Source organism: Dasypus novemcinctus, chromosome 30, assembly GCF_030445035.2.
Source record: "Dasypus novemcinctus isolate mDasNov1 chromosome 30, mDasNov1.1.hap2, whole genome shotgun sequence".
Taxonomy (NCBI): Eukaryota; Metazoa; Chordata; class Mammalia; order Cingulata; family Dasypodidae; genus Dasypus; species Dasypus novemcinctus.
The window spans coordinates 11,115,958-11,141,442 of NC_080702.1; the positions used below are offsets into that span (position 1 = coordinate 11,115,958).

The following is a 25,485-nucleotide window of genomic DNA, read 5'->3' on the forward strand; positions in this document are numbered from 1 at the left end:
TATTTTTTCTTGATTTCCTCCTCAGATTGATCATTATTGATATACGAGTTTGAATTTTAAGAGCATGTCGGACAGCACGTGATTGGGTGCCTCATGCTGTCTGGTCAAGGGTAGGGCCCCTCCCCCTTAGGGGCAAGGAGTCCCTGAGCGGGCAGGACCTCATTGGCCCAGGCGCTGGCGTGGAAGCTCTGCCCCTCAAGTCCCGCCCCGTCCACGTCGTGGGGGGCTCCTCTAAGAGCTCGCGGTGTTTGGGAAGCTCGCGGTGTTTGGGGAGCTCGCGGTGTTTGGGGAGCTCGCGGTGTTTGGGGAGCTCGCGGTGTTTGGGGAGCTCGCGAGAACCTGCTGGCGTGTTCCTGGTAGGAGGACGTGTAAGCCGGCGTGGGGACTGCGGAAGCACGCGGCCCATCGCACAGGGACCCCGCCTGTGGACCCACCCCACGGTAATGGTAAGTTTGGGGACCCAACTTGGCGTCGGGGTGGGGCGCAGGTGGGCGGGGACCCCCAGAGGCGCGGAAAAGCGGGCGAGCCAGTCTCCCCTTGCTGCGTCGAGGGGGCACCCGCGCCGCGACCCCTAAAGTTCCTGCTGGCTCCCCTGTGGGGGGTGCGGGGGGCGGAAAGTTGTGCGCGCCTCCCGGGTCCCGGAAAGTTGTACGGGGCGCCCGGGTCCTGCGCGCCCTCGCGGCCTGTTGGGGACCAGGCAGGGCCGCCCCGGGTGGGGGCGCTGCTTCCGCGGGCGGCGCGGGGCGGGGGGCGCAGGGTGTAGTCGGGGGTCCCGGCCCAGCCCAACTGTCCTGCGGCTCGGGGCCCCATTTCAGAATAAGGGTCCCGCGGCCCACGGGAAGGGCAGCCTGCCCCTCCCTCCCACAGCCCTACCTTTCCCCCACCATGGTCATGTTCCCCCCCACTGTCCCCCCTTTACCCCCACGGTCATCCTGCCCTCACCACGGTCCCTCTTGTCCTACCCATGGCCCCTTCTGCTCCCCCACCTACTGTCGCTGCTCTCCCCCACGGTTCCTGTTCCCCCAAGATTCCTCCTATCCTCCAGGATCCCTCCTCCCCTCCATGGTCCCTTCTCCCCCTCCACAGTCCCCCCTCCCTCCCTGCATTCCCCAAGGTCCCCCCGGGGTCCACCCCTTTGCCCCTCCCTCTGCCCTCCTGACCCTCCCAGGTGCCTGGGACCATCCCCTTTCAGTGCCCACTTCCCAGGCCCTACACTTTGAATTTTCCTCTGGAGCCAGGCAGAGGCTGCTTGGCTTTCTTCTCCTCCCACGTGGGAGGTTAAGGCTCAGGGCCTGGCCTGCAGCAGCTGGCTCTTAAAGGGGTTACTGCTGAGGGGACTTGATGGCTCCCAGGGGAAGGGCTCCTGGGAAGGCCCAGGGGGAGTGTGACTGACACCTGGTGTGTGCCTGCAGGGAGCCCAGTGAATGGGGACCCCTCCCGGGTGGGGCCTCTGGGTGCAGGTTTGTGCCAAGCCTGGGAGTTTTGCAGGGATCACAACAGTTTGCAACTAAAAGTGTGTATCCTTCCCCAGTGGTCTGCAGGTGTGGGCCCCTCCTCCTCTTAGGCACTTGCATTCTTTGGGTCAAAGCCCTGGTGGGTCACTTGAGCCTTTAATTGTGTGTCTTTCCTGTTTTACTCCTTTCTGCTCTCTGAGATTCCACAGGGCAGGTGAGGTCTGGATTCTAGGGGCCCACTCCCACTGTGTCCCCTCCTGGCTGTGGCTGCACTAGAAGCCCTGGGACAGCTTCAGCCTTGGCTTCCCTCAGAGCTCCCCATGGTCCCAGGAACACTCTTTTCCTTTTGTTAGTGGTTATAAGTTTTCTTAAAAGTTTGATTTCTTGGGGTAATGCTGGGTAGACATGGTTGGTGAACTCTTGCTAAGGTGGTAGCTTGCTAGGGCTGGAGGAGGGCAGCTGGCCAGTGGGGGCCCCTGGATTTGGGTGCCTGCTAGGACCCTCTGCGCAGACTGGGGAAGGGCGCCGGCTGGTCAGGCCACCTGCCGGAGGCTGCTGAGGGAGCCCAGGGGTGTGCTGAGTGTTTCCAGGAGCTCTAGGGAGCCTCTCCTTGGCAGGGAGGTGACTGGGTGACTTGGGGACACCATTCTTGCCCTGCTTTGTCTGCCAAGAGCAGTCACCCACCTGGCCTTAAAGGAGCCGGGCTGCAGAGGAAGCCTCTGTGTTTACTGTTCTCAGCCTCTTAGAAGAGTTGTTCCCGTTCTAGGGGAGCAGTTGAGGGCTGTGGAGCTGCTGTTCTTAGGACAGATGGCCTGGACCTTCTCAACCCCCAGCCCCTTCTTTTGTCCCCTGCAATTCCCCCTGAACTTCTGCAGGTGGTTTTCACAGGGTTGCCACCCTGGAGGGGAGTTGCCAGGCAGGGCTCCTGGGTGCCCTGTCACTTCCGTACAGATGACCACACTGTTCTCCTAATGCACTATCACTCAGCAGATCCTAAGTATGACCAGGAAGAATATAATGCTATTCTCAGTGGAAAAATTCGGGAAAGTTTTATACCAAAACCTTAGCAATGACATTTTTGGATGAGGATTAGCAGTCTTATTTTTTAATTTTCAAAGAAATTAATTTTATTGATACACCTATATTTTTTAACAAATCAGTTTTATTGATAAATGTTAATAAAGCATACAATTCATTTAAAGTGTCTAATGCATGGCTTTTGTATAATCATGTGCATTCATTACCTCAGTCATTGGAATATTTTCATTATTTCAATAATAAGAAAAATAAACTAATGAAATTCTTCACCCCTCTATTTGTTTTCCCTGCTGGAAATAGCTTCTATTTCTTGCTTTTCTAGCACAATTATTTATGTTTTAAGCAGTTTCATTGAGTTTTATTCACATACCATACAGTCTATCCAAAGTGTATAATCAGTGGATTTTAGTATTATCACAATGTTGTGCATCCATCACCATAAAATATTTTAAACATTTTCAGTACTCTAAAAAGAAAAACCCCATGTCCTTTAGCAGTCCTTCCCCAGCCCTACATAACCACAAATCTAACTTCATCTTTATAAACTGATTTACATTTTTCATAAATGGAATCTTGCAATATGTCGAACTTTGTGTCAGGTTTCTTTCACTTAGCATAAGTGATATTAACATTTTGTAGTGTGAACATACATTTGTTCAGTTTCAAAGAATAGATTATCTCTTTTTTGTTACCTCTTTTTCTTGAGTTATAAATTACATCTTAAGTCTCCAATTTTCAACTCTTCAGTGTAACGTCACTTTTTTTTAACTTTATTTTGTACATTTAATAATTGACTATATAAACAATAGTTTTAAAAAAGAAAACACTTGAATAAAAGCATACATTTCTAAATTAAATATATTAGAAACATATAAATTTTTTTCAATCATATAATATATTACACGGTATATTTGGTTCATAGTAACGCAGTCATATGGTATTTGTCCTTTTGTGTCTGGCTTGCTTCCCTCAACGTAGTGTCCTTTAGATTCATCCATGGGGTCACATGCTTTCCGACTTCATTTCTTCTTACTGCTGCATAATGTTCCATCACGTGAATACACCACAGTTTGTTTATCTCTTTATCAGTTGATGGACACCTGGGTTGTTCCCAACTTTTTGCAATTGCAAATAATGCTGCTATGAACATCCGTGTGCAGATAGATGTCTATGCCTCTGCTACAGATTTTCTGGCTATATTCCCAGTAGTGATATTGCAGCATCATGTGGGAAGTTTATATTCAACTTTAGGAACCACCAAACAGTCCTCCACAGTGGCTGTAGCATTCTGCATTCCCACCAACAGTGAAGAAGTGTTCCTATCTCTCCACGTCCTCTGCAGTACTTTTGGTTCTCTGTCTGTGGCAGGGGAGGATCATTGGTGCAGGTGTCAGTGATAGGATAACATGGAGGAAGCTCACCTGGGCATATATATAAGGCATATAAATGTGTGTTTATGGAGCATTGCCACGATGGATGGAGATTCATACAATAACCAAAGAAATATCAAATTCCCATTGTGGGGAGCTCTGCTACATTCTCTAAGGTCAGCAAGAATCCCCCGAGTACAGGAGCAGTGACTAGTGAAGGAGGATGTTCTACTAATGGACACTTGATATAGATGACTGTGCTTATGAACCTTTACGCTCGAAATTGAAACTTAGACTAATATTACAGGGTGCCTAAGAATTGTCTCTTGGGAGCCTCCTTGTTCAAATGTGGCCTCTCTCTAAGCCAAACTCAGCATATAAATACTATACCTTCCCCCCAGTGAGGGACATGACTCAAGGGTATGAGACTCCCTGGCACTGAGGGATTACTACCAAGCACCAACTAGCAGTGCAACTGGAAAAAGACCTTGACCAAAATGGGGAAAAGATAAAGACAAATGGGTTTATATGGCTAAGGTACTTCAAAGTGAGATGAGTCCAGAGATCATCCCAGAAGTAATGCTTCTGTATGTATCAGCAGGATCTCTTTGACTGCCAAAGTAGATACTGCCCCAAATAGCTGGGCTCCTGAGGGTTCTAGAGGCATCTAGACACTTGAGTCAGGGCAGATAGCTCAGGAGTTTGGTGCCTTGCTGGTGGTCCCTACTTTGGAATTTATGTTCCCCAGAGTGACAGAATTGGACTCAGTTGTGGTTTCCCTACACATGGCTCTTCTGTCCTTCTATTTGAATCTATAATCAGTACTAAAGTTAGTCCTGTAGAGCCATGCGTACCCTCCAGGTAGGATGTGGACAGGCCCTGTGGGGTTGTTTCCAAGGATAGCGTGGAGCGGGGTATGTGCCTGAAATTAGATAGTTGAAGGTGCAGATCTATTTATGGATGTACCACCTTTTGTTATCCATGCACCAGCTAATAGACATTCGTGCGTTTTCCCCCCCAGTTTTGGCTGCCATGCACTTGCCCTAGGAATTATTGCATGGATATGATTTCATTTGTCTTGGACAGATTTTTTGAAGTGGAATTAGCAAGAATTATGGTAAGTTTATATTTTTAAGAAACTGATAAGATGTTTCCCAAAGTGGCAGCACCATTTTGCATTCTCACCAGAAATGTATGAGAGCTACAGTTTTCCTACATCTTCTTTAACAGTTGGTATTATGTCTCTTGATTTTAGCCATTCTAGTAAATATAGCAGATTTTAATGTGTATTTCCCTTGTGATTAAAAGAATGGAACGTTTCTTCTTTTGCAAATGTGTATTCACATATTTTCCCATTTTTAAGTGTTGTTTGTCTTTTTTTTTTTTTTTTAAAGCGTCCCATTCATCCACAGTGCACAATCAGTGGTGGTATTCGGCACTGTCACATAGTTGTGCTTTGATCACCTCAGTCATTTTTACAGCATTTTATTTCAATAATAATAATAATAAATGAAAAATCAAATAAGAAAATCCATCACCTCTCCATCTCTCTATGCTTCCACTGTCCACAGATCCCATAGCTATTTTTGCCCAGATACTTTTTTTCCTCTATAAATTGATTTATATTTACATTTCATATAAATGGAATCCTACATTATGTTACACAATATACGTAGGTCATAGTAATGAAAGGTTCCTGTATTTGTCCTTTGGGTCTGGCTTGCTTCATTCACCATACTGTCCTCTAGGGTCATCCATGTTGTCATATGGTTTATGACTTCATTTCTTTGTACCACTGCCTAATATTCTATCATGTGAATACATCATAGTTTGTTTACCATTCATTGTCTGATGGACACGTAGGTTGTTTCCATCTTTTGGCAATTGTGAATAACGCCACTATGAATGTAGGTGTGCAGGTGTCCGTTCATGTCACTGCTCTCATATTTCTGGGTATATACCCAGTAGTGGTGTTGCAGGGTCACGTTGCAAATCTATATTCAACTTCTTTAGGAACTGCCAAATAGTCCTTCACCATGCTGTACCATTCTGCATTCCTACCAACAGTGAATAAGTGTTCCTATCTTTCCACATCCTCTCCAACACTTGTAGTTCTCTGACTTTTTAATAGTGGCCATTCTGATAACTGTGAAATGATATCTAGTTTTGATTTGCATTTCCCTAATCATTAATGACATTGCATATTTTTTCATGTGTTTTTTGCCATTTGTATTTCTTCTTTGGACAAATATCTATTCATGTCTTTTGCCATTTTATAATTGGATCATTTGTTTTTTTATTGTTGACTTGTAACATCTCTCTATATATCCCGTATATTAAACTCTTATCTGACATGTAGTTTCTAAGTATTTTCTCCCATTGAATTGGCTGTCTTTTCACCCTTTTGACAAAGTCCTGGGAGGTGCAAAAGTGTTTACTTTTGAAGAGGTCCCATTTATCTAATTTTTCTTTGGTGTTTGTGCTTTGGATGTTAAGGTCTAAGAAACTTCACATACCACAAAGACTTTAAGATGCTTCCCTACATTTTCTTCTAGTAGTTTCATGGTATTTGCTTTTATATTTAGGTCTTTGATCCATTTTGAGTTGTTTCTTGTATAGAGAGTGAGATAGGGGTCCTCTTTAAAAATTCTTTTAAGTATAGACAACCTGTTCTCCCAGCAGCATTTGTTGGAGAGTCTGTTTTTCTCCCATTAACACAGACTTGGTATGCTTGTCAAAAACTAGTTGACAATAGATGTGTGAGGGTTTATTCCTGTACTCTCAGTTCTATTCCACTGATTGATATCTCTCTCTCTATGGCAGTATCATGCTGATTTGTCCACTGTAGCTTTGTAATATGTTTCAAGGTCAGGCAGTGAAATTCCTCCTTTGTCACTCTTCATTTTAGAATGCTTTTGGGTGTTCATGTGCACTTTCCCTTCCAAATGATTTGGTAATTGTCTTTTTTGGTTTTTTAAAGTAGGCTGTTGGAATTTGGATTGGTATTGCAGTGGATCTATCAATCAATTTGGGTAGGATTCACATCTTTATGATGTTTAGTCTTCTAGTCCATGAACATGGAATGTCTTTCCAATGGTTTACGTCCTGTTAAATTTATTTTGGCATTGTTTATTAATATTCTCCATATAGGTCCTGTACTTCTTTTTTTAAATCATCTTGCTAGATATTTGAGTCTTTTTCTTCCTATTGGAAGAAAATGGAATTTTCCCCTGGTTTCCTCCTCAGATTGTGCAATAGTAGTGTAGAAAAATATTACTGATTTCTTCATGTCGATCTTGCTGCCTGCCACTCTGCTGAACTCATGTATTAGCTCCAGTAGCTTTGTTGTAGATATTTCAGAATTTTCTAAATATAAGATCATGTCATCCAGAAGTAGAGTTTTACTACTTTTCTTAATTGGATGCCTTTATTTTTTCTTCTCTAATTGTTTTACCCAGAGCTTCTATTACAATGTTGAATAACAGTGGTGCTAGTGGGCTTCCTTGTGTTATTCCGGTCTTAGAGGGAAAGCTTTCAACCATTGCCCACTGGGTAAGATGTTAGCTGTGGGTTTTTCATCTATCCTTTTTATCAATTTAGGAATTTTCCTTCTATTCATCTCTTTTGAAATGTTTTTATAAGAAAGGATGCTGGATTTTGACAAATGCTTTTTCTGCCTCGATTGAGGTGATCGTGTTTTCTTTCCTTCGGTTTGTTAACATGGTGTATTACATTGATTTTCTTGTGTTGAACCAGCCTTCTGTAACAGGAATAAATCCCACTTAGTCTTTTGATATGCTGCTGGATTTAAATTATAAATATTTTGCTGAGAATTTTTGCATCAGTATTCATTAGAGAGATTGGTCTGTAATTTTCTTTTCCCTACAATGTTCATGTTTGGCTTTGGTATTATGGTGATATTGGCATCCTACAAAGTGTTGGGTTATTTTCCCTCTTCTTCAATTTTTGAGAAGAGTTTAAACAGGATTGGTGTTAATTCTTTTTGAACCGTTTGGTGGAATTCACCTGTAAAGCCAAATAATCCTGGAGTTTTCTTTGTTGGGAGATTTTTGAAGACAGTTTCAGTGTCTTTAAATGTGATTGGTTTGTCAAGTTCTTGTATTTTTTCTTGTAGTGTCAATGTAGATTGGTTGTGCATTTCTAGGAATTTGCCCATTTCACCTAAGTTGTTTAGTTTGTTGGCATACAGTTTCTCAGAATATCATCTTATGATCCTTTTTAGTTCTGTGGGATCAGTCATAACTTCCCTGTCATTGAAAATTGTTTTTATTAGGTTCTTTTTTTTTTCTTTGTTAATCTTGCTAGAAGTTTGTGAATTTTACTGATCTTCTCAAAGAACCAGGTTTTGATTTTCTGTATTTTATTTTTCTCAATTTCATTTATTTCAAATCTAATTTTTATTATTTCTTCTGTTTGCTTTGATGATTGGTTTGCTGTTCTTTTCCTAGTTTCTCTTGTTATTCAGTTAATTCTTTGAGTTTAGCTCTTTCTTTTTTAATACCTTCTAGAAGTATAAATTTCCCTCTCAAGAATACTGCTTTAGTCAGCCAAAGGGGTGCTGATGCAATATACCTGAAATTGATTGGTTGTAAAGAGTGTTTATTTGTGTTAGGAGCTTACAGATACCAGGCCAGAAAGCATAAGTTACTTCCCTCTGCAAATTCTATTTTTACGTGTTGGAGCAAGATGGCTGCTGATGTTTGTGAGGGTTCAGGCTTCCTGGGTTTCTCTGGGCTCAGCTCCTCTGTTTTCTCCGCAAGGCCAGCTGTAGACTATGATGCTCTCTAGGCTTTGCCTCTCTCCACAAGGTCAGCTCTAGACTATCAGATGAATGGCTCTGTCTCTGTACCTGGGGCTCCAGCTTCAGCATCGATCTCCACCATCAAAACTCGAATTTTTTTTTTTAGGAAACAATAGAAATGGAGAAATTTAATGAAGATAAAGGGACAAATAAGCTTAATGAAAAATAGATCGAAGAAATTTGATAGTGTTGTATATGTAATATATTTCAATAAAATATAAACCATTAGATATTCCATATTATTTTTACTCCATTAAAATATTTTCATTAAAACTTCTAGGAGAAAGACCGGTTTTGGAACTCTGAGCTACCATCTTAATTTTGAACATCATGTATGGAATTTCTTTTATTCTTTTTTAATTAAAACTCGAATATTAAAAACCCCAATTCTGTCCTTTACCATGCTTTTCATCTGTGAGTCCCCGCCCCCTGGGGCCCATCAATGCCTAATGACATGGCCAAATCAAAGCCCTAGTCATAACTTAATCATGTCCACGTATAGACCAGATTACAAATATAATCCAATATCTATTTTGGAATTCATAAGTGTTGGAGAAAGTGGCGCTTACTGGGACATGGAGACTGATATAACCATAGGCAGAGAAAGAATTTACTGGGAAGCTCTCCCAAGAGAGGGGGTCTGAAGAACAGACTTCAACCCCCCATCAGCATGGCGGGGGTCTGAAGAGAGTCTTCAGCCCGCCCCTGGAATGGGGGATTTGAATTTATATAGAACTTTTCTAGGTGGGGACATGGTAGTTGATGGGAGGGGGTTGAGGGTTCGAGTGAGGTGCAGGGGCCAATAGGAAGCCCTAGAGGTGAAAATTTTCCCTGATAGTGGCTAGGAGATAGTGGGTTAGGGAGTTATGGTTTCTTGGCATGCTGCAGGAGCAGATGTTTCTTTGATCTGTAGGGATTTTATCTCCCTCTGATATGCAGGTAGGGAAGGTTTCCATTTCCCTTTACTCCCGCCTGTATGTGATGTCTTTGTTTATCCTGTGGGGTAGTGCTGTGCCCTTAGACACGTAGGCTTATGGGGGATGGAGTTAGCCTTTCCCCAGTGCATATCAGGGGAAACTGAGTTACAGCTTGTTAATTATTGCAGGCCTATAACAATAACCATATCAAACTGCTACAGGTGCCTTGGCTGTATCCCATAAGTTTTGATAAGTTGTGATCTCCTTATCATTTGTTTGAATACATTTACTACTTTAACTTGTGATTTCTTCCTTGACCCACCGATTATTTAGGAGTGTGTTGTTTAGCCTCCACACATTTGCCAATTTACCTTTTTCCTGTCTGTTATTGGTTTTCAGTTTCATTCCCTTATGATCGGAGAAGATGCTTTGCATAATTTCAATCTTTTTATATTTATTGAGAGCTGTATTGTTCCCTGACATGTGGTCTATTCTAGAGGAGGATCTATGGGCATGTGAAAAGAATGTATAACCCACTGAGTTTGGATGCTGTGTTCTGTATATGTCTGTTAGGTTTAACTTATCCTATTGTTTAAGTTCTCTATTTCCTTGTTGATCTTCTATCTAGTTCTACCTTATGATGTGAGAGGTATGTTGAAGTCTCCAATGATTATTATAGGGATACCTATTTCTCCTTTCAGTTTTCCCAGAGTGTGTTTCATGTATTTTGAGGGAACTTAGTTAGGTGCACAGATTTTCTTTTTTTCCTCTCCCCTTCCCCTCCCCAGTTTTTTTGTTCTCTGTGTCCATTTGCTGAGTGTTCTTTGCCCGCTTCTGTTGTTGTCAGTGGCATGGGAATCTGTGTTTCTTTTTGTTGCATCAACTTGTGTCAGCTCTCCGTGTGTGCGGCACCATTCCTGGGCAGGCTATACTTTCTTTCGTGCTGGGTGGCTCTCCTTTTGGGGTGCACTCCTTGCGCATGGGCAAGGAGTCCCTTGCCCTACACGGGGGACACCCCTGCGTGGCAGGGCACTCCTTGCGTGCATCAGCACTGCACGTGGGCCAGCTCCACAGGGGTCAAGGAGGCCCGGGGTTTGAACCGCGGACCTCCCATGTGGTAGACAGATGCCCTAACCACTGGGCCAAGTCCGCTTCCCAGGTGCATAGATATTTATGTCTGTTACATATTCCTGGTTGATTGTCCCTTTTATTAATATTTAATGGTCTCTTCTGTATCTCTTCTGACTTTTTTGCATTTATAACCTGTTTTGTCCAATATTAGTATAGGTAACACTGCTCTTTTTTGGTTACTATTTGGATGGCGTATCTTTTTCCAACCTATCACTTTCAGCCAGTTTGTATCCCAGGGTCTAAGGTTGGTCTCTGGTAAGCAGCATATGAATGACACATCCTTTTTTTAATACATCCTGTCAGCTTATATCTCTTGATTGGTGAGTTTAATCCATTTACGTTCAATGATTTTACTTTATTTTATTTTATTTTTTTAAAGATTTATTTTTTATTTATTTCTCTCCCTTTCCCTCCCCAACCGCCCCCGCCCCATTGTCTGCTCTCTGTGTCCACCTGCTGCGTGTTCTTCTTTGTCCGCTTCTGTTGTCAGCGGCACGGGAATCTGTGTTTCTCTTTGTTGCATCATCTTGTGTGTCAGCTCTCCATTGTGCGATGCCACTCCTTCACGCTGGGCGGCTCTCCTTACGGGGCGCACTCCCCCCATGTGGCACGGCACTCCTTGCGTGCATCAGCACTGTGCGTGGGCCAGCTCCACAGGGGTCAAGGAGGCCTGGGGTTTGAACCGTGGACCTCCCATGTGGTAGACAGACGCCCTAACCACTGGGCCAAGTCCGCTTCCCAGGTGCATAGATATTTATGTTTGTTACATATTCCTGGTTGATTGTCCCTTTTATTAATATTTAATGGTCTCTTCTGTATCTCTTCTGACTTTTTTGCATTTATAACCTATTTTGTCCAATATTAGTATAGGTAACACTGCTCTTTTTTGGTTACTATTTGGATGGCGTATCTTTTTCCAACCTATCACTTTCAGCCAGTTTGTATCCCAGGGTCTAAGGTTGGTCTCTGGTAAGCAGCATATGAATGACACATCCTTTTTTTAATACATCCTGTCAGCTTATATCTCTTGATTGGTGAGTTTAATCCATTTACGTTCAATGATTTTACTTTATTTTATTTTATTTTTTTAAAGATTTATTTTTTATTTATTTCTCTCCCTTTCCCTCCCCAACCGCCCCCGCCCCATTGTCTGCTCTCTGTGTCCACCTGTTGCGTGTTCTTCTTTGTCCGCTTCTGTTGTCAGCGGCACGGGAATCTGTGTTTCTCTTTGTTGCATCATCTTGTGTGTCAGCTCTCCATTGTGCGATGCCACTCCTTCGCGCTGGGCGGCTCTCCTTACGGGGCGCACTCTCCCCATGTGGCACTGCGCGTGGGCCAGCTCCACATGGGTGAAGGAGGCCTGGGGTTTGAACCGCGAATCTCCCATGTGGTAGACGGATGCCCCATCCACTGGGCCAAGTCTGCTTCCCTGATTTTACTTTAAATGCATTATTTATTTCTACCATTTTCTTCATGTGTCATGTCAGATTTTAGTCTGTCTTTTTACTCTTGTTGTTATCCTTTCTGGTATTCTTTCTTCTCTGCTCTCTTCCAAGCCTCTCCCTCCTGTCTTTTCTTTCAGGTTCTAAGGCTTCGTTTAATATATCCTTTGAGGTGGATTCTTTATTGTGAACTATCTTAGATTCTCTTTGCTTGTGAATATTTTATACCCATATTCCTATGTAAAGGACAGTTTTGCTAGATGCCGAATTCTTGGTCGCCAGTTTTTCTCTTTCAGTCTCATAATCGTGTCATTCTGCTGTCTTCTCACCTCCATGGTTTCTCATGAAGAATCTGTATGAAGTTTTACTGGGTGTCCCTTGTAAGTGATGTTTCCCGTCTCCCTTACTGCTCTCAGAATTTTCTTTTTATCTTTGACATTTATGACCTTCTGAGTAGAATAGACTAGGTCTATTTGGATTTCTTCTGATTGGGGTACAATGGGCTTCTTGGACATGTAGGTTCATTTCTTTAATAAGAGTTGGGAAATTTTCACCTATTTTTCCTCAAATACTCCTTTTCCCCCTATCCTTTCTCTTCTCCTTTTTGAGCTCTTATGACATGTTGTCATTCTTCTCCCTGATCTCATACTCATTTTTTCCCTTTTTCTCTCTTCTTCAGTTTCAGCTGTTCTGTCTTCAGTATCACTTATTCTTTCTTCTGTCATTTCAAGTTTGTTGTGTGTGCCTTTAATGTGTTTTTGATCTCACCTATTATGTCTTTCATTCACATCAGCTCTTTTTTTTTTAAAGATTTATATTTATTTCTCTCCCCTCCCCCCCCGTTGTCTGTTCTCTGTGTCTATTTACTGCGTCGTCTTTGTCCGCTTCTGTTGTTGTTAGTGGCATGAGAATCTGTGTTTCTTTTTGTTGCGTCATCTTGTTGTGTAAGCTCTCCGTGTGCATGGAATCATTCCTGGGCAGGCTGCACTTTCTTTCTCGCTGGGTGGCTCTCCCTACGGGGTGTACTCCTTGTGTGTGGTGCTCCCCTACGCAGGGGACACCCCTGCGTGGCTGGACACTCCTTGCGTGCATCAGTGCTGCGCATGGGCCAGCACCAGACTGGTCAAGGAGGCCCGGGGTTTGAACTGCAGACCTCCCCTGTGGGGAGACGGATGCCCTAACCACCGGACCAAGTCTGCCGCCCACATCAGGTCTTTTTACTTTTTTTCACCTGAATTTCAAATATTTCTCTGTGCTTGTTCAGTATCTTCTTGATCTCATTCATTTCTTTAGCCATATTGTCTTTCATCTCATTAATTTCAGAAATTTGTACAATCTTGTTAACTAGTTATCTCAAATTGTGCATCTCTTTTGGGGCTTTGATATATTCCTTTTCCTGGGCCATTCTTCCATTTTCTTAGTCTGGCTTGAAAAGTTTTGCCAATGTCTAGGCATCTGGTTAAGGTGCAGTTTACTGAAATGCTCAGTTTCTTTCTCATTTTGGGATTTAGTGGCAGGAGGCTGTGAGTTAGTCCTGCTCTTTGATTCTTGGTTCAACCTGGATCATTAGGGTTGTCCATGTTAGTTGTCAAAACTAGGGTCTGGACCCAGTGTATTAGTCATCCAAAGGGGTGCTAATGCAAAATACCAGCGATGTATTGGACTTTATAAAGGATATTTATTTGGGGTATAAGCTTAGTTACCAGGCCATAAACTGTAAGCTACTTTCCTCCTCAAAGTCTTTTCCAACATGTTGGAGCAAGATGTCTGCTGATGTCTGCCAGCGTTCAGGCCTCCTGGGATCCTGTCTTCCCACGGTTCATTTCTCTCCAGGATCAGCTCCTCTGTTTTCACCAGAAGGTCAGCTGTAGACTCTGAGGCTCTCTAGGCTTTGCCTCTTTCCACAAGATCAGCTGTAGACTATCAGGCAAATAGCTCTGTCCTCTCCTTGGGGCTTCTGCTGTGTCTAAGGGGCTGTCTCTATTCCTTTGATGATGTTCTCCTGTGTGTTCATTTCCTGGGCTCCAGCTCAAAAACTCCAGCCATCTTTTCTGCCGTGTCGTTTTCTCTGTGAGTCCCTGTCCCAATGGGGCAGGGATGCAACATCCTACTGATGTGGCCCAATCAAAGCCTTGACCATTATTTAATCATGTAATCCTCTGAATTCAATATAATCTAATATGCCCAGAGAAAAAGACCAGTTTACTAACATAATCCAATATATATTTTTGGAATTCATCAGTAGTATCCAAGTGCTACACCCAGTAATGGGTTGCAGACTTGCTTCGTAGGGCCTTGGGAGGGAAGCTATAAAGGCCAACAAAAGCCTCTCTAACATGCTTATTTTTCATTTTCTCCTGTGTACTACCTAGTTCTGCTAGCAGATGGCACTCTTTGGCAGCCCTTTCAGTTCAGTGCCTGGTTGGAGTGTTCTTGCTGTAACACAGACTGGATCAATGTGATAAAAGTTCCTGCCTGGAGATTTTTCCTCAGAAACAATTCTCCAGCCTTCTCTGGTAGCCCCCTCCCTTTTCCTGGGTAGGAAACGATTCCATTCCCCTCTGTGTCCTCAACAGTCATTCCTGTTTAGTAGAGAAGTAGATCGAGAGGGTCAGATCTCTTTAGTCCTTTGCAGGCTCCCAAGGCCAATGATAGTATGTCTTCTCCAGCCAGGTGGGGCTCATGGGACAGTGCAGACCAAATTTGTGGGTCAAAAACTGAGCCAGCCTTATGCTGTATCCCCCTCTCTCATTTCCTGCAGAGGTGCCTCCTCAGCAATCAGTCCTGGCCATAAGAGAGGGAGACTGAGTGTCAGATTTCTCCATTTCAGTTAGGGTCCCAAGGTAAACAACGGGGCTTTCTCACCCAGCCTGGAAAGGGTGGTGGAACACAGCAGACCAGATTGGAGGGTCAGAAGCTGTCAGCCCTAGGCTGTGTCCCTCTTCCTCCCCTTGCCAGGGGTGGTAGATCCCTGGAGACCCCTTTGTGGGTGGCCAGCTCAGAGCCTGGGTATTCTAGTGTCTTTAGTGTGGGGAGGTTCCAGCAGTAGTAGCCCCTCCTTCATCCCTCTATGTTCTGGGTGGTGTCTGGCCTTCACCTGCTGTCCTAAACTCTGGAAGATCTTTTTCTAGTCCATTTCACTCTGTCCTCCACCTAGTTTTCTGGCGGAGGAGAGAGTCCCATGTCTTTCTAATCCACCATGTTCCCAGAAGTCCTCAGTAGTATCTTCTTTTTTTTCCCCCCTCCCCTGCTCCCACCCTGCTGTTTTTGCTGTCTGTGTCCATTTTCTGTGGGATCTTCTGTGTCTGTTTCTGTTTTTGTCTTCTCTTCTCATTTTCTCTTCTAGGCTTCACCAGGATTCAATACTGGGTACCTCGGATGTGGAGAGAGGTTCCCTGTCACCTGCGCCACTTCAGTTCCTGGTTTCTTTTGTGCCTCGCCTTGATTCTCCCTTCATCTCTCTTTCCTGGCATCATCATCTTGCTGTGTGACTCACTTGCTCAGGCCCTTGGCTTGCTGCATCGACTCTGGCTCATCACGCGGGCACTTGGCTGGCTGCATGGGTGCTTGAATTGCCACGCAGGTACTGGCTTAATGCACAGGCACTTGGCTCCAAGCACCGGCACTCCTTTCCCAGGAGGCCTCGGGGATTGATCCCAGATTCTACCATATGATAGGCAGAAGCCCTGTCACTTGAGCCACATCTGCTTCCTGCTAGTATCTTCTTGACATCGCCAGTGAATTCATTCTCCATGGATCTGTGTAAACTGACACTGCATTTACCATATATACTACAGGAATTTCTACTTGATTAGAAGCAACCTTTTTTTGGTGGAATCAGTTCAATCCTAGGCAATCCATTCTAACACATTTATTCACTAATGTTTGTATTAAATATAATAATTACAGGTATGAAAATATTCATATCTTACCATTTAAAAATGGTCACTTAATAATAGTGTATTTTTCCATCCAGTCTTCCTTTCTTCCACCATGTGTGTTTGTTCATTGAATTACTGGCCATTAACAGTGGGACAGTCATTATGGAGGGACGCAGAGGGTCAATGCTGACTCCCTCTGAAGTTGCTCTTTAGTTGTATTTCAACCAAGGTTTTGGACACTAGCTTAAGAACTGAGTGGAGGGAAGTGGACTTGGCCCAGTGGTTAGGGCATCCATCTACCACATGGGAGGTCTGTGGTTCAAACCCTGGACCTCCTTGACCCATGTGGACCTGGCCCATGCACAGTGCTGATGTGCCCAAGGAGTGCCGTGCCACACAGGGGTGTCTCCCGCAAGGAGTGCACCCCATAAGGAGAGCCGCCCAGCGTGAAAGAAAATGCAGCCTGCCTAAGAATGGCACCGCCCACACGGAGAGCTGAGACAAGATGACGCAACAAAAGAAACACAGATTCCCGTTTCTGACAACAACAGAAGCAAACAAATGAAGACGCAGCAAATAGACACAGAGAACAGTCAACTGGGGTTGGGGGGGGGGAAGGGGAGAGAAATAAATAAAATAAATCTTAAAAAAAAAAATGAAGAACTGAGTGGAATCAGAATTCTTATTTGTCACAGACCCTACTGTGTGACTCATAGCATTTTAACATCGAGAGGGTCCGTGGCACTGATATAATCCAGTGCACTAACTTTTCTTCCCAATACCTATATGCTGTGGCAGAGCTCCTGGCTGTGACATCAGCGTGAGGGTTGACAGGTCATTCTGTGTGATGCTTCACAACTCTCAGGATTTTGATCTAACCCAGAGTCCTATGAGTTTTCTTTTTGTTTTGGACATCAGGAACTATGCTAGAGTCTGAGGTGATCTGCTCAGCTAGCTTCCCTAGACCCTGTGATCATGGATGGATAGTTTGGTCTCTCTGTAGAGTCAGGTAATTGTAAGCACATGCACAGATGGTGGAACTCCCTTGCATGGTTTCTTTTTTTTTGCTGTAGTTGTTTTAATGGTTTTTTGGTTCATTTTGGTGATTTTTTAAAAAGATTTCTTTTCATTCATTTATTTCTCCCCACCCCCTCATTGTTTACACTTGCCGTCTCTATGTGTCTTCTGTTGTTTCCTTAGGAGGCACTGGGAACTGGACCTGGGATCGCTAATGTGGCTGGGAGGCATCTAATTGCTTAAGCCACATCAATTCCTTGCCATTGTTGTGTCTCTCATTATGTTTTTCCTTTTGTGTCTTTTGTTGCATTGTCTTGTTGTGTAAGCTTGCCATGCCTGCCCAATGTGCCAGCTCACTGTCTTTTTTAGGAGGCACTGGGAACCAAACCATGAACCTCCCATATCATAGGTGGGAGCTCAGTCCCTTGAGCCACCTCCACTTCCCTGGGTGTTTGCTAATAGTCCCGTGACTGAGTGATAACTGCAGGTCTGTAGTGCAGAGCATTGGAGCCACATGCCTGGGTTCACATTAAGGCCAGTCCCCTTGGAGCACAAGAGCTTGAGCAGTCCATCTCACCTGGGAGAAATGCACACAGTCGCCCCACAAGCTCACACACAGTCTCACAGTCACACCACAGGGACCACACATGGATTGCCTTAAGCCTCCACACAGCCTAACCTGTAACTTCCAAAAGGAACAGATCCACTCTTGGGGACTGTTAGGAAGGACAGAAGTCCTGAATTGAAAATCTTTCATCATATCCCATATCCCCATTTTACAATGAGGATGGGATCAGGCTAGGTCTACAGCCTAAAGCTTGCAGGAAGCCCCCTATTTTATGTCACCTTTTCCCACATTACTTCTATAAGCCCAGAATACCTACCATTTTCATTTGCTCTCAAGGTCACCTGCAATGGCAGAAAAGAAAAAACAGTGAGGATAGGATCATGTTGTGTGTTTTCAGGTCTTCATGATTTTAAAAAACAGTTGGGAAACAGTGGTAAATTCAAAGACCCCATGAATAAGCTTGGAAACACCTGTGGGGAAGGCTCCAGCTCTTCCTGGAGGATGCGATTTCCAAGTCTATTTACCAAAATAGGCAATTACAAAAGTCTTAGTCAAATAAGAGAAAATGTTGCTCTGATAATTAACACAACCTTTCTATTTGGTTTATAACCAGATGCTGCCATTTTTAAAGCCCTCTTGTGTCAGGGTCTGTTCATAGGATTCTTACTTTCAGTTCTTCCTTCCCCAGAACAGCAGCTAATGTCTATAGGTATAACATATAGTAAGATCTGTACTCAATGTGAAAAGGAATGTGAGAAAGAAACATTTCTGTCTTAGAAAAAAACAGATGGCCTTACCTCAGCATTAGAGGGAGTCTCCTCATCTGCTCTGTCACTAGCAGCCCCTCCATCAGGTCTTCCATGGAACTAAAGGGACACAGAGTAGCCGTCAGTACACTGGGTGCAGTTCATGCATTACCTGGGGAACTTTAACTAGGACAAGGGGCTACGGTGATCAGGGCTGGTTGGGTAGAAAGTACATGTGATGCTACTCAGACTTCCTTTGTGCAAGAAAGAGAGACTAATGAGAACAGGAAAATTAGAAGTAGAGCCCTTGGCTTTGGAGCATAAAGGCAATCTAGTGAAATAGTTCATCTAATATTGGTTCTAAATTACACACTGAGTCAAACACAGAGCCCCTATCCTTCTGCCCATTTCGAAGCGCAACTAAATTTCCATTATCTCCTTGACATCAAGTTCATTACTGATTTGCCTGTCCCACGTATGTTATAAGATTTTTTAAAATTTCATAGGTTGACATAAGCATAATAAAAATTCCCATTTTAACCCTTTTCTACTGGTACAATTAACTCATTCACCTTAATTACATTAACTATTTTTAATATCACCATTAATCTCCAAAATTTCTTCATGACCTGAAACAGAAGCTCTTTATCTATTAAATATTAATCTCATTGTCCTTCCCCCAAATTCCTATTAATAATCCTTAATTGCCTTCCTTCTGTTTTCTTTTGTAGATGTTTCACATATGCAGAATCATACACTCTTTGTCTTCTGTGTCATCTAATTTCACTCAGTATAATCATGTGGATGTCATCCCTACAGTAGGATGTCTCAGAACTTCCATTGCTTGCTATGGCTGAATTCCATTGTATGGATGTAGCCGTTTTTCCTTTTTTTATCCATTCATCTGTTGATGGACACTTGCATGGTTGTGAGCATTGGCTGTTGTGAATAATGCTGCTGTGAACATCGGATTGCAAGTATGTGTAGTCCTGTTTTCCAATACACAGATATATATCTATGTGTATATATGTATGTATATAGATTTGTTAAATTGCTGATTATATGGTTACTCTATATTTCACTTTTTGAGGGATTGCTCAAAACTCTTTTCCACAGTACAGGACAGTATGCCTTGGTCAAAGCCTACAGAGCTTTTCAACAGATATTGAACCTTCCTAGGGATGTATTGATACTGGCCCTTGAATTGTGCTTCCAACTAAACAATGAATGTAGTATGCTGAGCAAGAAGAGGAAAGATGGGAGGGGAGGATGCAGGAACCTCAGAAGTATCTTTTCATTTTTATGTGAATCTAAAACTGCTCTACATAAAGTCTGTTAATTTTTTCAAAGTATGGAAGCATTATTTCAGGACGTGTTTTAGTCAGAGGGGTGCTGATGCAAAGTGCCAGGAATCTGTTCTTGCCATAACCTAGAAAATTGTAGGAGAGAGTGTAAACTACAATGTGAACTATATTCCATGTTTAGAGAGAATGCACCGAATGTTCTCACTTTCATTCCTTAAATAATTATTTGCTTCTCTCTTCTTTCTCTTTGTCTGGATAAAGGTTTGTCAATTTTTATCAGTCTTTTCAAAGAACCAAATTTTGGTTTCATTGATCCTTTCAATTGTTTTTCTGTTCTTTATCTCACTTATCTCCACTCTAATCTTTATTATTTCTAGTAATGTTAAGTTTGGCTTAGTCTTCTTTCCTTGAGATATGAAGTTAGGTTATTGATTTGATATCATTCTTTCTTAATGTAGGAATTTATAGCTATAAGTTTCCCAATGAGCAGTGCCTTGCTCCTTCCCATAGTTCTTGGCATGTTTCTTTATTTTTTCCTCTAAGAATTTTCTGATTTCCCTTGTAGGTGGATTTCAGAAAATTATCCTATTGTTTATTTAAAATGGGTCATATATTTTCCACTTAAGAATACAATTCCAGTTTTCCTTCTGTTATTGATTTTTATATCATTTAATTGTGGTAGGAGGGAAACTTCGTGTGATTGCAGTTTTTTCATTTTTATTGTCTTGTTCCCTAACATATTGTCTAGCCTGGAGAAGGACCCATGGACACTTTAGAAGAATGTGTATTATACTGTTGTTGAGTGATGTTCTGTATATGTTTGTTAGGTGCCGTTTTTTTTTTTTCTTTTGTGTTATTGTTCACATCCTTATTTTCTCTCCTGATATTCTGTCTTGATAATCGATTCATTCTTGAAAGTGGTGTTTTGAAGTCTTCAACTATTATTTTACAAGTATTTCTTCTTTCAGTTTTGCCAGTGTTGTTTCATGTATTTTGTGGCTCTGTGCATATGTGTTGATGATTGTTATACCTTCTTGGTGGATTGACCCTTTTATTAATATATAATTTCTTCCATTTTCTTTTTTTGTAGTTTCATACTTCAAGGTTATTTTTTTGTTAGTAGTATAGCCACCCCAGCTCCCTTCTAGTTACTCTTAATATGTAATATTTTTATTCACCTTGAAACTGTTTGTTTCTTTGCATCTAAAGTGAGTCTCTTTAAAATAACATAGGTATTCCAAATAATTTTTTAATACGTTCTGTCAATATCTGTCTTTTAATTTGTGAGTGTAATCTATTTATTTTTTAAAAGATATTTAGATTATGTGATATATAAAAAACATAGCAGATTGCCATATGCCCTGCTCTACATCTTTCACATTTTCCCACATTAACAACATCTTTCATTAGTGTGGTGCATTTGTTACAATTGAACATCCTTTGGTGCATTCCCTCTAAGCATGGAATATAGTTCACGTTATAGTTTACACTCTCTCCTACAATTTTGTAGGTTATGGCAAGATACATAATGGCCGGTATCTGTCACTGGAATGTTATTCAGAGCAATTCCATGTCCCAAGAATGCCCCCCCCATATTACACCTGTTCTCCCCTCTCCCTTTCCTCAGAACCTCCAGTGGCCACTGCCTCAACATCAATGACACAAGTTCTTCCATTGCTAGAATCACAATAATTCTATAGTAGAATACCAGTAAGTCTACTTAAATCTGTAGTTCATTCCTCAGTCCTGAGGATTCTGGGATGGTGATTCCCAATCCACCTCTTGTTAAGAGGGGGCTTCTGGAAGGGGACATGGCCCAGTGGTTAGGGTGTCTGTCTACCACATGGGAGGTCCATGGTTCAACCCTGGGCTTCCTTGACCCATGTGGAGCAGGCTCATGGGCAGTGCTGATGCACGCAAGGAGTGCCCTGCCACGCAGGGGTGTCACCCATGTAGGGGGCCCCATGCGCAAGGAGTGTGCCCGGTAAGGAGAGCCGCTCAGCGCGAAAGAAAGTGCACCCTGCCCAGGAATGGCGCCCCCCACAAGGAGAGCTGACACAAGATGATGCAACTAAAAGAAACACAGATTCCTGTGCCGCTGACAACAGAAGTGGACAAAGAACACGCAGCAAAGGGACACAGAGAACAGACAACTGGGGGCGGGGGGAAGAGGAGAGAAATAAATAAAAATAAATCTTAAAAAAAAAAAAGAAGGGGCTTTGATCCCATAGAGTAGATGGATGGGACTATCTTGTTTGCATTTGCAGACTCTCTCTGTTCCTTGGGATAGGCATTGTCCATCATCATCTCCTTGTTGTTTGTCCTGGGTGAGTCCAATGAACTGTAGAGTAGGTGTTGCAACTCTGATAAGATTCAAAGCCCAGCTGGCACATGGACAGCCCAAAGATTTAAGTGCTTGTATGTACCCCTTTAATATATTTATTTCCACGCAATTACTTTGAACATCAGGATTTATTTAACCATTTTAATATTCATTTCCTGTTCATCTTATACTTTTTACCCCTCTTTTCCTCCATTGCTGCCTACTTTTGTGTAGAGTTGATCTTTTGTCATAGAACAGTTTGATCCCATTCTTATTTCTTTGTATATTTTTTAGATATTTTCTTTGTGGGGTTATATTGTAGTTTATATTTAACATCAGAAATTCATAATAATCTTGTTTGAGTTGACACAAACTTATCTTCAATTTCAACACAAGAGAAGCTAAAAGTTAATAATTCTTAGATAAAACACTTATAAACAAAATTTAATTCAGAAATGAATTACATTTTAAGATATATAAGTGAAAGTACATTTAAAGCTAATTTATTCTGAAAATACATGTGCATTTAAAGGCAATGACTAGATTTTGTCAAGGTGGTGGCATTTTTTTCCTTTCATAACAGGAACTTAGGGGTAAAAATTAATAATCAAATACAGAATGAAAAAAGAAAAGGACAGGTAGAATAGAGTGAATGAAGACCCATATTTAAGGTTGGGAGAGGTACAGAACCAGGAAATACCCAGAACTAAGCGGCCATATTTTTGAGCATTTTACAGAAAGAACAGGAGAGTCAGCTTTGTGAGGTTGGGAACACTCTTCTGAATCACAGTATTACCTACAAATTCAAGGGAAAAAAAATCATATAAAATAGCCAATAGAAAAAATACTGATGTCAGTTGGCATAAGGCAAAAATGGAGTAAGTGCAGAGTAACAGCACCACAAAGAAATGAAAAATCCTCATTTTGATGTACTTTTATGCTGTACCTTTTGAAAAACAAGGTGTATAAGGTATTCAGAAAACAAAGTTAGATGTGAAAAGACATCAGATAAGAAATACTCAAAGAATGAAGGGACAGGAATGAGGAAAGCATATGAAAAAAAAAGGAAAATCACTTCAAAATATAATGTAAGACTAGAAGAAACACAGTGACTGATAATGCTTTATAAGAAATAGAAGGTGAAATAAGAAAAAAATATTCAAGAGAAATTAACAAAGATTGTAAAGATTTGGGGAAAAGTGTCAGAAGTTAAGGATAGGTACAGAAGAGCCAATATATAAATAACTGGAGTGCATCTAAAGAGAAAACCAAAGCAGAGACCTGAAAGAAATTTAAAAGTTATCCTTTTTTTTTTCTGGAAGTGGGAGGAATGTGTTGAAGCCATTTAGGAAAAGTGCAAATTGAGCACTGGAAGAGAATGATTATAAGGGCAATATATATTCTAGTCAAATTGATGGGCTTTAAAGAAAAAGAGAAATCCTTTGTGCATCTAGGAAAAAGTAAGTGGCATGAACAGAACATTAGAATCTCATCAAGGATTTTGAAACCATGCATCATGTCGAAGGAAAATGGAGTCATTAGTTTTGTATCAAAAAAATTGACCTGCAAGTATGAAAGTCATGGAAGTTCCAAGTTTTATAATCAGACCGTGGGCCATGTGTAGTATTGTTCCAATGTTCCCTTCCATGTGAGTGAGCAGCAGAGTTCAGTAAAGGAAGTGTTTTAACTATGACTAAATGAGGGTTCTATGAGAGAGGGAGTGTCCTTGGCGGAAGCCACTAGGAAGACTGACTCGGGATAATTCAGGAAGTTCTAACTCTCTTTAGGTTGCATATCTGTATTTGTGTTTATTTTATTGATAAATATTAAGAAAAACAAGTAGTAGGGCCTATTTCTAAAACTCACTTTAATCTATCAAACTGAAAACTAAACTTTCACTGAATTGGCTGGTTAGAGAAAGGGTATAAGGGATTGAGTCATGAGACTTCTCCATTTCTTTGCTTTTATGCCTTCTTTCAGTCTCCAAACACCACCTCCTCTCAGGCTCCACCAAAGACCATCAGTTCATGCATGGTTTTTGTAGCTGTCAGTACTAGGACCTGCAACGCAAACACAGGTTCTGGAATCTGGAAAGGCAGAGAGATGAATGGAGGAGGAAGCTGTACATGTTGACCCTACAGACACCTATAAGCCCTCTTCTCTATATTGAGGAGCTCTTGGATGGATGACCAAGCACCCTAGGGGCTTATATGGAATGGGTTGCTGTCCCCAGGTAGAAGTTTTCAGGACATCCTTCACTTCCTGTGCCTGTTTTTACCAGCTAGTTCTTATCTCCACTTGCATGTTCACATAAAATATTAATTGCAGCCACCCTTGTGTTCCCCTCAGTTCTGCTGAATTTCCTGAAGTGCCAAAAAGAGAGCTCGAAAAGCAGTGGATTCCATATGCACTTGTTTCCCTTCCCCTCTTCTGACCTGCTCCACATTTCCTCTTCTTTCTCTTCAACTCTTTTTAGTTCCCAGATCTTTTCTCTTAAACCTAGTACAGGATAATTTCTGGAACCACACTTGTTCTGGAAAAGTGTTGACAGCTGGGAGAGGGAGGGAAGGAAACATTTATGCGTGTCCAGTGACCCAGTGCAGGAAAATACCTGGTGGCCTGAGGAAAGTTCACAGGGAGGGGCATGAGTAGAGTTTGGGGGACAGGGCAGACTGTCTCACTGGAGCTGTGGGTTCTGAGAGAGCAGGGGGCCCTCAGCCCTGTGGTCCAGAGATGCTGTGGTGGACCTGGTTCATTCCAGGAGACCAGGTCAGCAGTGTTGTGAGAGCCAGTGTGTGAAACAAGGCAGTCAGTAGCCCCTTCACCAAGTCCTCCAGAAACCCTGCCAGGCCTTGGAAAGTACTGGGGGGCAGCTGGACAGCAATCTCTCTCAAATGGGAGTCAATTCAGGTTTTATTCCTAACCCTGGAATTTTGGATTTGGGTGAAGAGTGGAGGCTAGAAGTGAGTTCAAGGATATGCATCCCCCTGTCCCCAACCAGGACACACACTCACACCCCTCCCCTGCCCCACACACTCACTAGCACACCACACAGACTTACACAGACTCCCCAATCCCTGCACACAGAATCCATGCCACCTTAGGGGAACACTGATGCTTACAAGAACTGTAGTTCTTTACCTGGAAAACGACTTTCTTTAACCATACTGGAACCATTGTTTCTTCTAGGAGATGGAACCAGAATGATTCTCCAGACAAAGCCAGCAAGAATGCTCTGATTTTCTTATGCAGAATTTTCCTCAAAAGTGAGTGATTTCAGAAAATGTACTGTTTTTGCTTGTTCTTAAGTCATACCAAATTACAGAAAGGAAAACTGTGTATCAGATCATGCGGTGTATTGTTTGTTCAGGTACTTAGTTCTCTTGGTGCTTTAGAAGGATAGATGGGAAACGGTGGTCAAGTCAGAGGCCCAATAAGGAAGTATAGGGACATCTGTGGAAGGGCACATGTT

General features: G+C 42.4%; 1 protein-coding gene across 2 annotated transcripts in view; it reads left to right on the forward strand.

Moving 5' to 3' along the window:
• The first annotated feature begins 361 nt into the window (after window positions 1-361).
• Window positions 362-25,485, forward strand: part of LOC131276914 (uncharacterized) — a 337,436-nt gene continuing 312,312 nt past the window's right edge. For both annotated transcript variants that reach the window (XM_058290504.2, XM_058290508.2), the window contains exons 1-2: window positions 362-446; window positions 25,203-25,279. The gene's annotated coding sequence lies outside the window, so the exon portion shown is untranslated. The remainder of the gene's footprint in view (window positions 447-25,202; window positions 25,280-25,485) is intronic.